At 44.0% G+C, this 16,515-nt stretch overlaps 1 protein-coding gene across 1 annotated transcript in view; it reads right to left on the bottom strand.

The window, feature by feature from the left end:
• LOC121324100 (phosphofurin acidic cluster sorting protein 2-like) overlaps positions 1-16,515 on the bottom strand; it is an 89,523-nt gene that overhangs the window by 43,665 nt on the left and 29,343 nt on the right. The gene's annotated exons all lie outside the window — the stretch shown is intronic.

Below are 16,515 nucleotides of genomic sequence, written 5' to 3'. Positions count from 1 at the left end.
AAAAAAAAAGCAGCGACATTGAGTAATTGCAATAAGAACCTTTTAAAAAAGTGCAAAAAACTGGATACAAATATTTAACCAACGTGCCTGTGCCCCCACCTATTCCTCACCCCTGTGCGGACCAGCTGACTGAATTAAAACTATGCAAGTACACTGCAGCATACTGCACAGGGCTCATCTCTGACAGCCGACTCCAACAGTGAACACTGGAACACCAGCTTTGAAACAAACACTCTCAAACACACAGCCTCTTCCCAACTGGAACAACGAAGCAGCCCCAGGACAATGGGCTTCTGTTGTGTTCGTCTCTCAACAATACCCATCTGATCTATTATTTATGAGCTTTGATCGGATCCCAGAACAAGCCAGCCTTCAAAGGGCTCCTTTGATGAGTGTGTCGAAACATCAGTGCTATAATAAGGGATATTGCCTGGGCTGGCATTCCAGGCTACAGGACTCGCTGGTACTGCAGGGTGCCCAGCAATGTGAACACAATGTCCTGGCTCACTCTTATTCCAGAAGGACGGGGGGACTCGGGGAAATCTACAGGGCTGTTGGCAGTACACAGGGGATTCAGGGTCCTGTACTCCTCAAAGTACACTGCAAGTAGTACGTTGTGTGCAGGGTGTCTCAATGCATGAGATCTGGTGCTGTTTGGGTGAGAGGACCTCAAAGGGAAGCAGAGTACTTCTGGCTCGTCAAATACTGCAAAATGTCTCTTATACAATTCGAGATACTCTACACACGATGTATTCACTATTACAAAACCACAATAAATGAAGACTATACTCAGGAATAGCTTTGAAATTAAAATTTATTTTTGTAAAACATAATTTTCACCCCCTTGCCTCTCCCGTTCATGAAAAGGTTCAGTCAAGAATCAACTGCCACAGTCCCTGAATAAGGCATAAGGACTACAGGTGCTTTGCCATGGTGAGACTATTGACTAAAAACAAATAAAAACTTAAAAGTGCAGTGGATAGGATGCGCCATGTTACAGAAGGCACCAGGTATGTGTGGTTCTGGTTTCCTGAACACTGGAATTTGGTGTAGTGCTCTATGGTGATTGGTCAATGTCTGAGATATAACATCTAGCAGGAGCTATGGGATTTGTAGTAGGAAATTGAAGGCAAATGTTATTTTATAAAAAAAAAAAAGCAAAATTATGCTTGTATGATGTTTGCAGTCATTCTGTGTGCTTCTTACTGCAATTACTCAAATAGTGTCTTACTTCATCAGTCTGGGGTAAGGTGCTTTCCTCCGAGCTCAGGAGCTGCTCTTCAGTTTTTGTTGCTGCCATGGACAATTATAATATAGGCTAGATCATCCAAATTGTTTGTCTATTGGTAAGAACTTGCACCATCTACAGCACATCAGTGTACTGCCAGCAAACTTGATTCAAAGTTGCTGTTCACTAGATGGCACTGGCTCTTCTCTTTTAAGACACCTGATCTAGTCTGTGTTACATATGTCTATAGCAGGCAACTAGAACTGAACAGCAGCTCGTAAACACATGTGGATACACCTTAGCACAGAATTATCAAAACTGTTAAAACACAGTATTTGAGTAACTGCAATAAGAACCACTCAATGAATTGCAAACATCATAAGGTAAAAACAAACAAACAAACAAAAAACTTCACTGAAGTGCAGGAGAACCTGAAGGCAGTAAAACAATGCATTTTATTATCAGCACGACAGGGCAGGTTGGTGCAATGCATTTCATTATCAATTAAGATCCCCTTTAAACTTCCTTTTTTATATCTGGACTATTTGTATAACTTGCAGCAACATTAATTGTGCAAGAATATGTACAACATGTACGAGTATTTGAGAAATAATGATTGAACATAAAAATGAAGTATCTTTACACTTCACCCTGACTACTGCACAGGCACTAACACCTGCGTTTCACAATGGTTACATCTTTAGCACCTGGATATTACAAATACCTCTACTTTGCTGTCATGTACAAACAAACGCACAGACGGGGGCTCCCCTATATCCCAATCACTGTATAGGCCCCCCAGCAATGGCAGGAGATCTGGGGATGGGATTATGGATTGAAGTGTCAGCACTTGATCGCAGCTGCCTGATTCTCTGCGGAGTGGAATATCCAGTTCAGCAGAATCTGGCACGCCGCCCTGTGCATCAACCCTGCCCAGAGCAGAGCTGGCTGTGCTGGAGGGAACAGCTTCCAAGCTGCAGGAACATCTTTGTAAACATGGAGAGCAACAATCAATAGCAGGGAGACAGACTGTTTCAGAGATTATCCAGGGACTGCATTTTATTGCCAGACTGTGCAAACTCAGGGCTCAGGTGTGGAGGCCAGCATCTAATTGCTTGATAGCAGTTCTGTGAAATAGGACAAGCAGTGTTGAGTTAGGCTTGTAATCATACATTGTACGATTCTGCATAGTTGCATCTGTTCAGAGCCGTAACTAGGCACTTCAGCGCCCAGGGGAGGCAATCATATTTGCGCCACCCTACCCTCACCCCCTCCCGTTTCTTTTCGCTCCCATCCATACTGCAATTACTTAATTGCATGAAGCTTATTCAGAAAGACATAACTGCATTTCCATCTATAAAGTTAACAAAAAGGCAATTCGTTATTGTCACACTTCATCAACCAGTCAATCTGTAACTAAATCATATTATATAAAAAAAAAGACCTGATAAACACAGCTTGAAATGCCAACAGGGTGCCCATTTACAGAGGAACTCTCCTGGTCTTAACACTCCCAAACTCGTCTACTAGAGTGTCACAGAGCTGGTCATTGAGCTGGTTAACGTGTGCTCGATGGAGAGAATCACCAAGTTTGAGAGACTTTCCTGTTGAGCTTTCACCTGAGCCAGCAACCTTTGCCAGCCCACTCTGCCACTTTTGAGAAAGCGTATGTGCTTCCTCTTCTCTCCCTCTCTGTGATGCATTCCCTTTGCTAGTGCAGAGGCGTGTGTGATCTTCAGACTATGCTAGGGGGGCGCTGACAGCTGACAAGAGAGAACATTGAGAACCGCAAAATAAAATGATTCCTCGAGTGGCAATGAATTTGTCATTTTTCCACCCCTCCCAGCTTTGTGCCCAGCCCTCGGTACAGCTCTGCATCGGTTTACAATGCACGTCACTTATTTATCAGGTAGTGTTTTTATAGCATAATCATATTGATAGAGCTACACAAAAGGAGGAAAATACAAAGGAGGATACGTAATGGGTTCTAACAATACCCTAATGCCACGATAGGACATACAGCGATTCACAGGTCACGATACAATACGGATCACCAGATATTGGGCAGAATAATATCAAACAATCATTTAATGACCATTTTGTTAAAAACACAAAAACTACATGGATAAAGAGAGAGTATATATTCATACAACCAAATCCACTCTTTTTTTGGGTTTTTTTTACAACTTGTGCAATGATATTAAATATCTGTCCAATATCCAATAACTCCAAATGAAGTATCACTTACCAGTTATTATACACAATATAATACAGCAATCTCTACAAAGGATAATTACCATAGGCAATTAGGCAGATAAAAAGGCTCACAAGTAGCCTGAACCAATGGAGAGTATTTTCATAGGAGAATCCAAACAAACTGGAAGGCATGCGTTATTGAGCCTGTGAGGCAGGGAGCTTCCACTGGGCAATGAATAATGTAAACAATCTCCCGCATCTCGTCCAGTATGGGAGCACTGTAACATCCGGACTGCCACTTGGAAAACGCGGGACAGAAACTGACATTTTATTGAACCAGGAAAGTCGCCTGTCTGTCTGTCTGTCTGTCTGTCTGTGGTTTGGTGTTTATTTTTATTCACTGAAGTAACCAATTTGAACAAATACGAATATACAAAACACCAGAAGATAAACTAACAGCCAGTTTAATTGAACACACACCACAGAGCTGCACGATTTCTTTATGCAGATACATGCAAAAGTTACATATGCCTGCCTCCACTATAATAAGCAACAGGGTCATCATAGCCTGGGCGTGAAGACGGGCTGCAGATTGCTATACAGAATGGATGGGAAATAGGGCACACAGAATCCCTGGAGGGGGTCAATAAACCGAATCTCTCTCTTGTTAAATTGACTCTGTATCAGCCCTGCATTAAAAGGACCCTATCATAGAAACAGTGAAGCTCGTCTTCTGATCTTTATGGAGAGCGTGTGAAATCTCTTCTGATACGAAACCCACCCAACTGTGTCCTTCCACACCCCCCTTTAAACGTGTTATCTGACAGCCATCTCATAGCACAGAAGTGAAACCGCTGCTCAGTGGTCATCTAGTTTAATTAGTGCTCCCGTGTCAATCCTGAGTCCCCAGCAGCTACTGCTTTCACAGAGAAGTGATAGAAAAGCGCTTAAAAAGAGGAAGCGGCTACAATTGTCATTTTCTTTTAGTATCCCTTTTTAAGACGTTTGCATTCACTGTGCGTGTGATTACTCAGACATTGTGTTGAGGGCGGTTCTTCAGTTCTAGGACATGTCTAACCTGGGCTAGACTAGCAGTAAGATCCAGCGTGATTATGGGTGGTACTCCACCACTTTGGAAAGTTTTCTACAGTTTTCCAGCAATGCACTGCTGTGCACTACAGTAGCTGGTGTTCACCAATATAAAGACAGTAGCCTGCATTACATATATCTATAGCAGTAAGTAGAACTGAGAAACTCCTAGTCATTGACAAAAAATTAAGAATACATAGTAATCATCATCTCTTTGCTATTAAGCCAATTCAAAACTACTTTCAACATAAACCGCTAACTTTACAGCCCCTAAAATCTAATCAAAGGATCTTAACGCATTTATGAAAACAGAGAAACTGTATTTGGGTAACTGCAATGTGAACACGTCAGTCCTCTGGTTTAATGACCATGTTTCCTCAGTTTCATTAGCAATGGCAGAGTGAGTAGGCAGTCTGTCTGCTTATCCCGGACTATGGGTTCAATACGGCGCGGCAGTTCTGGTGCCTTCAGCAGTGTGGCTAATACCTGAAGCGTTAGTGTGTGTCACACAACATGCTCTTGACAACACGTTTGACAATTTCAACATGTGTTATTATTTCATTTGTTTTGCAACTTTACCGATACCCAGTACTGTGGGACAGTGGGAGCGAGACAGCAGGTCATACAGACTGTTGGCGCTGATGCTACTGTAGGTGACTGTCTGGGACTTCCATATCCAAGACTACACAGTTTAGCATTCTCTAACACTTCAAGGACAAGCGAAGGACAAACACGAACGATTTACAATGGCAGTTATTTCATCGTTAATAGAACTACCTCAGGGTATATTTGCAGAAATGGTATATTGCCACATTCTTAATTTTTTGTCCATGTGTGCACTGAATTCTGTGAAGGCTGCTTACGCAACGTTGCACTTGTTAAGGTCATTTCATTGCATTCTTTTTAAATGTGAGCACCGTCTTTAAACAGCATTCCACCATCTTAACAGCATGCACAAGTATGACTGTTGTTTAATGAGTGCAAAGAAGGACAAATCACAAAGCAGGCCTACAAATGATTCAATACATAATAGGCATGTGGCAATAGAAAAATTCTGAAACTATACCCGCTAGGAGTTTCATTCATAGTACATATTTCAGTTTTTCATGTCAGTTACAGACAGAATCCCCTTATTTTAGACTCTTGCCCCATTCCCTCAAATACACTTAGGAAGCGGGATAGTCACATATCCCTCAGAACAACAGAAACCTCTTGCTACGCAGACTGCTCATGGGACTACACTTCATTGACAGTGTTATGGCAGGTGTTCCTAATATTGCATCCATTTCTTCCTGAACCCCTCTGCTCCTTCTTCTCATTTCAATGCCAGTCACTCAGTGCAGGCAGTGGACTCTGGCTCAGTCCTCAGCATTATCATGCTGTTGCAGCCTCTGTCTGCACCTCTTCACTCAAATATCCAGCCACTGGAATAATCTGCAATTTTTAAGACACCTTCTAAAGTCATTGTGATTGCTTTGTTGTTTTCTTGTTTCCCTTACTCTTCATGGCAGGGTGTTTGCAATCTCTCAGAGTGGTTCTGGGTTCTGCTGCTCCCATATGATCAGCAATCTCTGGCTTGGAGCTTGTCTGGAGAATCCTAAGTGCTGGGACTTTAATTCTGTTAATCTGAGAGATGAAAGGTTAAGCCAACTACGGAAAAAGTCCCCCCCCCCCCCCCCCCCATTTTTATTCAAGTATAACATAAACCAATCATCAGTTGGTTTTATTATGCATAGATATGTAAGAGATTAGGGTTGGTCAATGAAACTGACAACAAACAAAGTCATAAACTCCCCAGTTCCTACAGAATTCCCATCTGAAGCTATCTTTATAGTATAATACGAATTGGATTTTGTGCGTTTGTAAAGCTCTTCAGTAGAACAATGTAAGACATACATATTTACCGTGGCACAGTGGGAACTCAAACGTTCTATTTTCATGGCAGTCAAAAGGTTCATTTTAGCCCCAACACTGGCTTCTCTCTCTGTCTGTTGTTAACCCCCCCAGCAGCGGTAGTTGGTATCTCCCAACGGAGTGGATACTGGGCTTCAGACCCCCGGCCCCATAGTAGTTGGTATCTCCTGATGAAGTTGGCACTGGGCCTCGTACCCCCAACCTGAAAGTAGTTGGTATCTCCCAATGGAGCTGGCACTGGGCCTCGTACCCCGAGCCCGACAGTCCCAGGCAGGTGTGCAGTTCTGAAGCACGCCTTCCCTGGCACAGTGCAGAGATGGTCTGATTTACATCATTACCTCTATTATTTATACCTCACCCCCGAGGAATTAACCTTGCCTTATTACTAAAGACAGCAGCTAGCAAACAAACACGCTTCTAGAATCAGTGCAATGGAGAGGGCATGCCCATTGCACACTGAAAGCAGGTGTTCTGATTCGTTTACATTGTGCACTATCCCTTTGATCATAAGCACTTACTGTATACAGTCCAACACGAACCAGCGCCAAGAGAATTCATCAAGATATACTGGATGTAAAACATTCAAGAGGTGACACGCGCGTGCGCGCACACACACACGAGCCTCCTTAGAGAGATAGTATATTAGGCATTTCTGTTCTCATTTTTTCTCCAGCAAATGGCTTTAGATTTTTTTGGTTTTTTTAATACAAAATGTCAAAACTGGTATCCTTTAAATTTTCAAAGCAACCGTCTCCCGGTTGTTAATTCTATCAGTAAAACACCCAGAACTAGAAGTCAATGTTTAAAAGTAAACGGATTCTGCATATGACTCAAGCAAAACATATGCATCCATCTGCTTTTCAATTCATGACATTATTTAATCCAATTTAGTTTTATAAAGGTTATTTTGTCAATAAAACGCTGGTTTATGTGTTACTTTAGACAGATATATGGTCATACTTTTTATACCCATTCGGTAGTATTATTTTCAATATAATCAAAATGATTATAAATCAGGTGCTGTCCAAAAATGGAAGAGACTCTCACAACATTTGCAGCTTATTTAGGGGTACAAATCATTTTCAAAATTGATGCTAAATTGTTTTGCAAGTTTAGCACCAGAGCGCCTACTGGTGCTAAATTATCAAACCTGCCCATATCAAGCCCATAGTGCCAAAATTGCACCCCTGTTATTATTCAGATAAGGTCATTACAAATCTGAACCTACATTTCAGGTTTGGGCTTCCCCTTTTAAAAATTATGCTTTGCTAACTGCTCTGAAAAAATCCCTTTATAAAATCAAACACAGAATAGTGGGGCAATTGTTATATGAAACTCCAAGACCTGTAAAGTGATGGCAAGATGAAGTGGAATTGTTTTATTTGGAACAGGACTCTGCGCTTGACAGAGGTACAGGAGTGAATGCAGGAATGGGTACTGTCCCGCCCAGGATTATTGAGGTATTTTAAAGGCATGCTGGCTCGTATTAAACGGGGTTCTTTGGTGCATTGCTGTGCGTTTCAGGAGCCTCATTATCATGCTGCCCACGCCAGGCAGGCTGCAATCTGACCTTGCACAGTCAACAGGGCTGCAGAGGGAAGTGAAATTCCAGCCATGCCATGCCTGCCGGCCCTCTCCCACTCCAGGAACTCCACAGAGACAGGCACAAACACAGACACACACAGGGCTCGCTAGTCCACCTGACTGGTTCTTTTGAAATCCTGCTTCAAGGTGTTTACAAACCGCAAATGGTGGATAAATCGAAAGATCGGTCTCCGATAGAATGTGAAAGGTACAGTTTCCATACACTGTTACTATGGGGGGTGCCGTTTTCCCCTCATTCAGAGATTCCAATCTATATGCTGTTCAACGCGATTTCCATTTGATTCAATTAGAGCCTCCGTTCCTGGCAGGGTGCTGGAAATGGCTGCCAAGGAATTGCCTTTGTTGTCATATTAAAATCTGTTAGGTACTTGGTTATTCTTCCAAGCTCAGTACGGTGTCTGTGCCAGACACAGCTACTGCATTAGTGCAGCAAGGGTGGTAACTGAATTGTGGAAGTTATTTCCATAAGCTCAGTGCAGTATAACTGCAAGGTCTGACACTGGCCTCTGTGCATCATTTCTATAGTAGTAGTATCTGCAGTAGTAGTACTTTATTAACATAAGTATTGTTTCACAGTGTGTTTGTTTAAACATTTAACTAGCGTTTGTTCTTAATTGTTAATTGGCCAATAAGCTACCAGTAATCCATCCATTCATTATCATTAATCGCTTAATCCTTTACAGGGTCGCGGTGAGCCAGAGCCTAACCCAGCAGACACAGGGAGCAAGGCGGGACTACACCCTGGATGGGAAGCCAGTCCATCACAGGGCACCACACACACACACACACACACACACACACACTCACAGGGCAATTAAAAGCCTATAAACATGAACAGGACTTGGACTGTGGGAGGAAACCAGAGTACCCAGAGAAAACCCATGTGAACACAGGGAGAACATGTAAACTCCACACAGACAGACCCCTAGGCTAGAATCAAACCCAGGACCCTGGCACTGTGAGGCTGCAGCGCTAACCACCACGCCACCATGCTGCCCAGCTACCAGTAATCAGGTTCATTATTGTCCATGAGCACTGCACCCCTTCCCTGCATCACTTCCTCCTGCCATAGGGCTATTGGAAAACAGCACCCTGCAGCCTCCAAGAGGACAATAAATACTATGAGAATCCCTCCAACACGAGGTAAACCAAAACACACACTCTGGATGAGAATCTCTCCAACATTAGGTAAAACACATGCTGTACGAGGATCCCCCTCCAACACGAGGTAAAACACATGCTGTAGGAGAATCCCTCTCCAACACGAGGAAAAACACACACTGTACGAGAATCCCTCTCCAACACGAGGTAAACCAAAACACACACTGTACGAGAATCCCTCTCCAACACGAGGTAAACCAAAACACACACTGTACGAGAATCCCTCTCCAACACAAGGTAAAACACACACACACTGTACGAGAATCCCCCTCCAACACAAGGTCAAACAAACACACGCTGTACGAGAATCCCTCTCCAACACGAGGTAAAACACACACACACACACACGCTGTACGAGAATCCCTCACCAACATGAGGTAAACCACACACACACACGCGCTGTACGAGAATCCCCCTCCAACACAAGGTCAAACAAAACACACGCTGTTAATCAATAAGATCATCCAGTTCGAGTATCACCCCTACCCCTCCTGTCAACATTCCACAGGCCTGCAGCATGCCCAGTGCAGGGTGTCAGGTAACCTGTAGCATCCAGAGTCCAGAGAAGAGCAACCAGACTAATCCCAGTGCTTTGAAGACTTATAGAATTAAACCTACTGAGCCTTGAACAAAGAACATTTAGGTGGGACATGACTAAAGTCTTTAAAATCTTAAGAGTTCACATAGTTAACCCGATCCAATACTGTAAGCCCACCACAGAAACCAGGACCACATTACACAGCAGTGTATGGGTTAAGATGAATGGAACAGTTTTAATAAGGTTCAGAGAGATGGCTATTTTAAACTGTCCCTCCCCTCCTCCAGTGAGCTGTAGCAACTACACTTTCATTATAGCCATTGCTTTACATACCGTAAATCCACGAGCAAACAAATCTCCCAGTGAAGATAAGCACATAACATGCCTGTTGCTACAGATCCAATCAATTTAGTGAACCATGACATCCCCCCCCCCCCCCGACAATCTGCATTACAGAGCAGGTAGCTTCTAATTACATTGTCTTACTCTTTACTGCTTTACCTTGCATTCTGGGGGGTTCTTATTACAGTGACTCAGATACTGTGTGTTTTTAAGCTGCTTTCACTTGAGTTCTGGAGCTGCTCTTCAGTTCTAATTGGCCTGCCAGAGACGTATGCAACCCAGTCTAGACCAGCCTTATCTCTAAAGAAGCAATATTCAGCAGCGCCATCTAGTGAACAGCTACTCTGGATCCACACAGTGTGAAGAAGCGTCTCCTCCCCTCTGTCCTAACTCCACTTCATTTCCTCAGGCCTTGGTTTCCGTAATGTTCTTAAAGTGCTGATTTGGATTAACCACATCGACTCCTTTTAACACAATTTCAATTAAATCCCTGCTGATTCTTCTTTGTTCCTGGCTAAACAGACTCTGTTCTTCCAGCCTGTTTTTGTAGCTCATTCCTTTAAGCCTAGGGATTAGTCTGATTGTTCTTCGCTGGATTCTCTCCAGGACCACAATCCCGCTTTGGTGACCAGAACTGGACACATTAGCCTAAGTGAGGTCGATTTTGGAACACAATTTGATCCTACTTAGAATACTGCATCAAGTGACTACAGGGGAATGGGGATAAAAGGAATTGGACCAGGCCAAAGTTTGGGATTGAGCCAGCCAGGACTCCAGGGTTAAGATGCTATTAGCTCCACAACTCCAGGATCGGACTACAGTGGATCTCTGACAGAGGCATGAGAGAGGGAGTGCAATAAACCGAAAAGAATAAACTGCAATTTGTTGCTGTTCATTTGCAATATTTAGTGGGCGTAAATAGCTTTAGAAATACTGTACAATAAATTTAAATACATAATAAAACAAGGCTGGTTTCCTTTCCTGCCTGTGATATGAAACCCTTTACTAGCAGGCTGAATGCTCGCTCTCAACCAGTGCACCCCAGGAGAACGCTTCATCTCAGATGATCTGTAAAACCCTTTACTAGCAGGCTGAATGCTTGCTCTCGACCAGCCCTCCCCAGGAGAACGCTTCATCTCAGGCGATATGTAAAACCTTTTACTAGCAGGCTGAATGCTCACTCTCTCCCAGCGCGCCTCAGGAGAATGCTTCATCTCAGGGGGTCTGCAATTATCTGGCTGCTTGTCACTTTGCAGCTGTCAAGTCTTAAAGAAAATAAAGAAACATTGTAAAACCTCACTAACAGGTCACCTTACAATTAAGGTACATTTTATTAGTGTCCTGATTTTATCCTATCGACAGCAATGTCAAGTTACCTTTTAAACTTAAGCGCAGAGGTTTGCATGCAGGTAGGTATATAAAGGATATAAATGACACTTCTTTTAGTATCCCAAAATCCAGATTGAATCTGCTTTGAAAAAGGAGTGCATGCTTGTGGCACAATCAAGCGGATCGCTAACTCTTGCAAAGTCCCATATTCAGCATGCCAAGTTTCCATGAGCTCATACTGCTGCCGGAGAGTCTTCTCAGGTCCAGGGAGGATATGTAGTTACACACGTGCCTTCGCTTGGGACACTTTGTACAGAATGGTGTTGTTGGTGAACAGCATTTCCACTCAATAAGCTTCTTAGAAGAGTTTACTGTGATTCTCAGAATCCTTTACCTTACCTCTGTGAGATTTACCATGCTTGCAACAGAGGACAGGGGTTTGACATCCAGACACAATTTCTAGGAATAGGACTGATCTCAAACTACCACAAGTGAAATCATCATGGTTCTCCAAAGAGAAAACAAACACGTAATGCAAGGGGAATGGCAATGCTATGGTTTGTAAACATGAAGTAATACAGCACGTGTATATGGGAAAGAGATCTGCAAGACTGACATGGCCAGAGGTAAAAACAATGTGGCATTGAAGCAGTTCCTTTTGCTAGACAGCACCAATGCGGAACGTTATTTAAAAGAATCACAGAATACAGCTGCATACCATTAGCAAATACACTCTCTAAAAGTGTGTGGTCTGTTCATGTGGCAGAAGTTAGACAACAAGCAGTGGAAGGGTTGAACAGCATAGACAGCAACGCTTTACCAGGCAAACAAACTATGGTGCTTTCAGTTTGGTCTGCTTCCAAGACTGCTGTGGCCACTGACTGTGTACGAGGTTTCCTTGACAACAGTTGAGAAGCTGGAAGCTTTAATCAGTTCATACGTCAGGAAATGGTTGGGAGTTCCACGCTGCCTCGGCAGAATGGGACTTTATGGTAAAGGAATACTGCAGCTACCAATCTCTGCTCTAACTGAGGAGTTTAAGTGTGCCAAAGTCTGACTGGAAATGACATTAGTAGATTCACACGACAAATGCGTAAGGGAGGCAGCACCTGTGTTGAAAACTGGAAGAAAATTGACAGCAAAGAAAGCTGTGGAAGATGCTAAGGCTGTCCTTCGAATCGGACATATTATGGGGCAAGTTCAGCATGGAAAAGGAGGTGTCAGTTCAGCTCCTCCTACTTGTGGACTACCAGCTCAACGGAGGAAGCTGGTAGTCAATGAGGTGCAATATCAGGAGGAAAGGATCACATGTGTAAAGGCCATTTCCCAGGCCAACAGGGAGAATGGAAGAGATGGAAGAGTGTGGAACAACGCAAGATCGGCTGGCAAGACCTGTGGACAATGGAACAGAGCAGGATGATGTTCTCCCATCACCACAGAACCTAAACATCTGGGTGGTTTAGGATCCCTCATGTCCTTTGTGTTCATCATCTGCAACATTAAGGCACATTTTGACAGGATGTAAGGTGGGTCTTAGCCAAGGACGGTTTACTTGGCGCCATGACCAGGTGCTGCAACGTTTGGCCTTAGCATTGGAAGACAAGCATAAACTGACCAATAAATTGCCACCAGTTCCATCAAAGCATTACACACAAAAGACAATATTCTTCTGTCCAGGAGAGCAACCACCAAGAAAAGGTGTAAAAAACCAAGCCTCTCCCAGGACAACTGGAAGCTGCTGGCAGATGTTGGTCAACGGCTTATTTTTTCACCTGAGATTGCCACCACTAACCTTCGACCAGACATTGTCTTGTGGTCTGGATCAGCACACCTTGTTCATCTGGTAGAGTTAACAGTGCCATGGGAAGATACTGTGGATGAGGCGTATGAGAGGAAGAAACTTCAGTATGCTCAACTAGCTGCTGAAGCGGAACAGCGAGGATGGAGAGTCCGAGTTTACCCAGTGGAGGTGGGTTGTCGAGGATTTGTGGCACACTCTACAACCCGATTTCTCAGAGATGTCGGGTTCAGTGGCCAAGAGTTGCGTCAAACAGTGAAGAACTTTTCTGAAGCAGCAGAAAGGAGCAGCAACTGGCTGTGGTTGAGATGGAAAGAGTCTGGATGGGGATCTCAAGCACAATAGAAAGAAAGTAACACTGATGTACAGGTAAGTAAGCTGGGCTGAGCAGGCGATGATGCTGGGTCGCCAGAATCACTGTTAAGCCCTCTTGAGGTGTCGTGGGCTAGTCGACGAAACACCAAGGATGGAAGGTGCCCACTTGAAGACCCCAGAGATGTACCCTACTTAGCTCAATCCAGACGGTTGTCATGCTGATGCGTTGGGGAGACTGCATTGGGTTGATCCCCAGAGCTAGCATCGCAGCCGTTGTGTGTGCTGATGCGCTGGGGAGGCAAAATGAGCTGATCCCTGGAGCCAGCATTACACTTCAGCAATCAACACCAGACAGAAGGATATCTACATCATCAGATGGAAAACAACTCAAATGGATGGAGATGCAGATGGACCAAATTAGTTTACTGCAAAGCTACGTCTTAGTTGGTGCTTATCTTGGCGAGAGCTGAGTTCAAATCAGCATGAAGTTCAACATCTACTCTCATGTAATGGAAATCAATCATTGATGTGGCCAGGGGTGTGAAACAGCTCAACACCGGTAATTAAATAAGAAATGCCTGGAATACAGTTGGAAACTGCATCCACCCATGATACCAGTGGAAAGGTTTGTTTGCTTGGCTTAGTTTTATATATTACTATAGAATTCTTCGCCTAAACTCTTGTTCGTTTTTCTGAAGACTGCAGCATTTACCAAAGTTTTAGATAACATATTTGGATAAATAAAAAGCAGCCAGTCCTGAGCCAGTCCAGAGCCATGGTCCATCTGAACAGTGACAGTTGCGGGGGAGCTGGGATTATAAACGCTTATGCAACTGAAAGCAGGGCATCTATTTGCACTATTAAGTAAATCCCCATTCTCTGTCCAGTTCCAAACAGACAACTGCATTTTGTTTTTAATCCCTGTCCTTTGAAGCCGAGCGAGTTGGGATTTAAAGCCGATTCGATTTCAACCTCACCAGGATGATCATGTCTATGTGGTGCCTGCTTGATAGTTGGGTGGTTCAATCAAGTTCTATTTTGTTCTAATTATTGTATTATTAGCCCTCAATTAGGTTGATTAATACAATGGTTTAAAATAATCAGTTAATACACATTTAGCTGAACAGAGAGAGGCCATGGCAAAAACCTACACAGTAACATGGTACGAATAACATTTTCGTTGAACAGTCAACAAGTTAATAGGAACCAGGAAGAAGCTGAGACTCTGAATATATATGCAGAGGTTAGAATATGGATTGTAAAGCCTCAGTTAGCACTTTTTTAAAGGGGGTGGCAGTGATAATATTCCCACTGCAGTAGTGCTGCTAACACCTCTTTCACAGATCCGTGAAACAAAAATTATAACCCACCTTTATTCTTTAATCGCACAGAACAGCACAGGAATTAAACATACAGGAACCACAGCATCGCACAGAACAGCACAGGAATTAAACACACAGGAACCACAGCACCACACAGAACAGCACAGGAATTAAACACACAGGAACCACAGCACCACACAGAACAGCACAGGAAATAAACACACAGGAACCACAGCACCACACAGAACAGAACCACAGCATTGCACATTAAACACACAGGAACCACAGCACCACACAGAACAGCACAGGCACCACAGCATCGCACAGGAATTAAACACACAGGAACCACAGCATCGCACAGAACAGCACAGGCACCACAGCATCGCACAGGAATTAAACACACAGGAACCACAGCATCGCACAGAACAGCACAGGAATTAAACACACAGGAACCACAGCATCGCACAGAACAGCACAGGAATTAAACACACAGGAACCACAGCACCACACAGAACAGCACAGGCACCACAGCATCACACAGGAACCACAGCACCACACAGAACAGCACAGGCACCACAGCATCGCACAGGAATTAAACACACAGGAACCACAGCACCACACAGAACAGCACAGGCACCACAGCATCGCACAGGAATTAAACACACAGGAACCACAGCACCACACAGAACAGCACAGGCACCACAGCATCGCACAGGAATTAAACACACAGGAACCACAGCATCGCACAGAACAGCACAGGAATTAAACACACAGGAACCACAGCATCGCACAGAACAGCACGGGAATTAAACACACAGGAACCACAGCACCACACAGAACAGCACAGGCACCACAGCATCGCACAGGAATTAAACACACAGGAACCACAGCATCGCACAGAACAGCACAGGAATTAAACACACAGGAACCACAGCATCGCACAGAACAGCACAGGAATTAAACACACAGGAACCACAGCACCACACAGAACAGCACAGGAATTAAACACACAGGAACCACAGCATCGCACAGAACAGCACAGGAATTAAACACACAGGAACCACAGCACCACACAGAACAGCACAGGAATTAAACACACAGGAACCACAGCACCACACAGAACAGCACAGGAATTAAACACACAGGAACCACAGCATCGCACAGAACAGCACAGGAATTAAACACACAGGAACCACACAGAACAGCAAACACACAGGAACCACAGCACCACACAGAACAGCACAGGCACCACAGCATCGCACAGGAATTAAACACACAGGAACCACAGCATCGCACAGAACAGCACAGGCATCACAGCATCACACAGGAATTAAATACACAGGAACCACAGCACCACACAGAACAGCACAGGCACCACAGCATCGCACAGGAATTAAACACACAGGAACCACAGCACCACACAGAACAGCACAGGAATTAAACACACAGGAACCACAGCACCACACAGAACAGCACAGGAATTAAACACACAGGAACCACAGCATCGCACAGAACAGCACAGGCACCACAGCATTGCACAGGAAAACACACAGGAACCACAGCATTGCACAGAACAGCACAGGAATTAAACACACAGGAACCACAGCACCACACAGAACAGCACAGGAATTAAACACACAGGAACCACAGCATCACACAGAACAGCACAGGAATTAAA

Source organism: Polyodon spathula, chromosome 12 (assembly GCF_017654505.1).
Source record: "Polyodon spathula isolate WHYD16114869_AA chromosome 12, ASM1765450v1, whole genome shotgun sequence".
Taxonomy (NCBI): Eukaryota; Metazoa; Chordata; class Actinopteri; order Acipenseriformes; family Polyodontidae; genus Polyodon; species Polyodon spathula.
The sequence above is the reverse complement of the archived record's forward strand: the minus strand, read 5'-3'. Positions and strand labels throughout refer to the sequence as shown.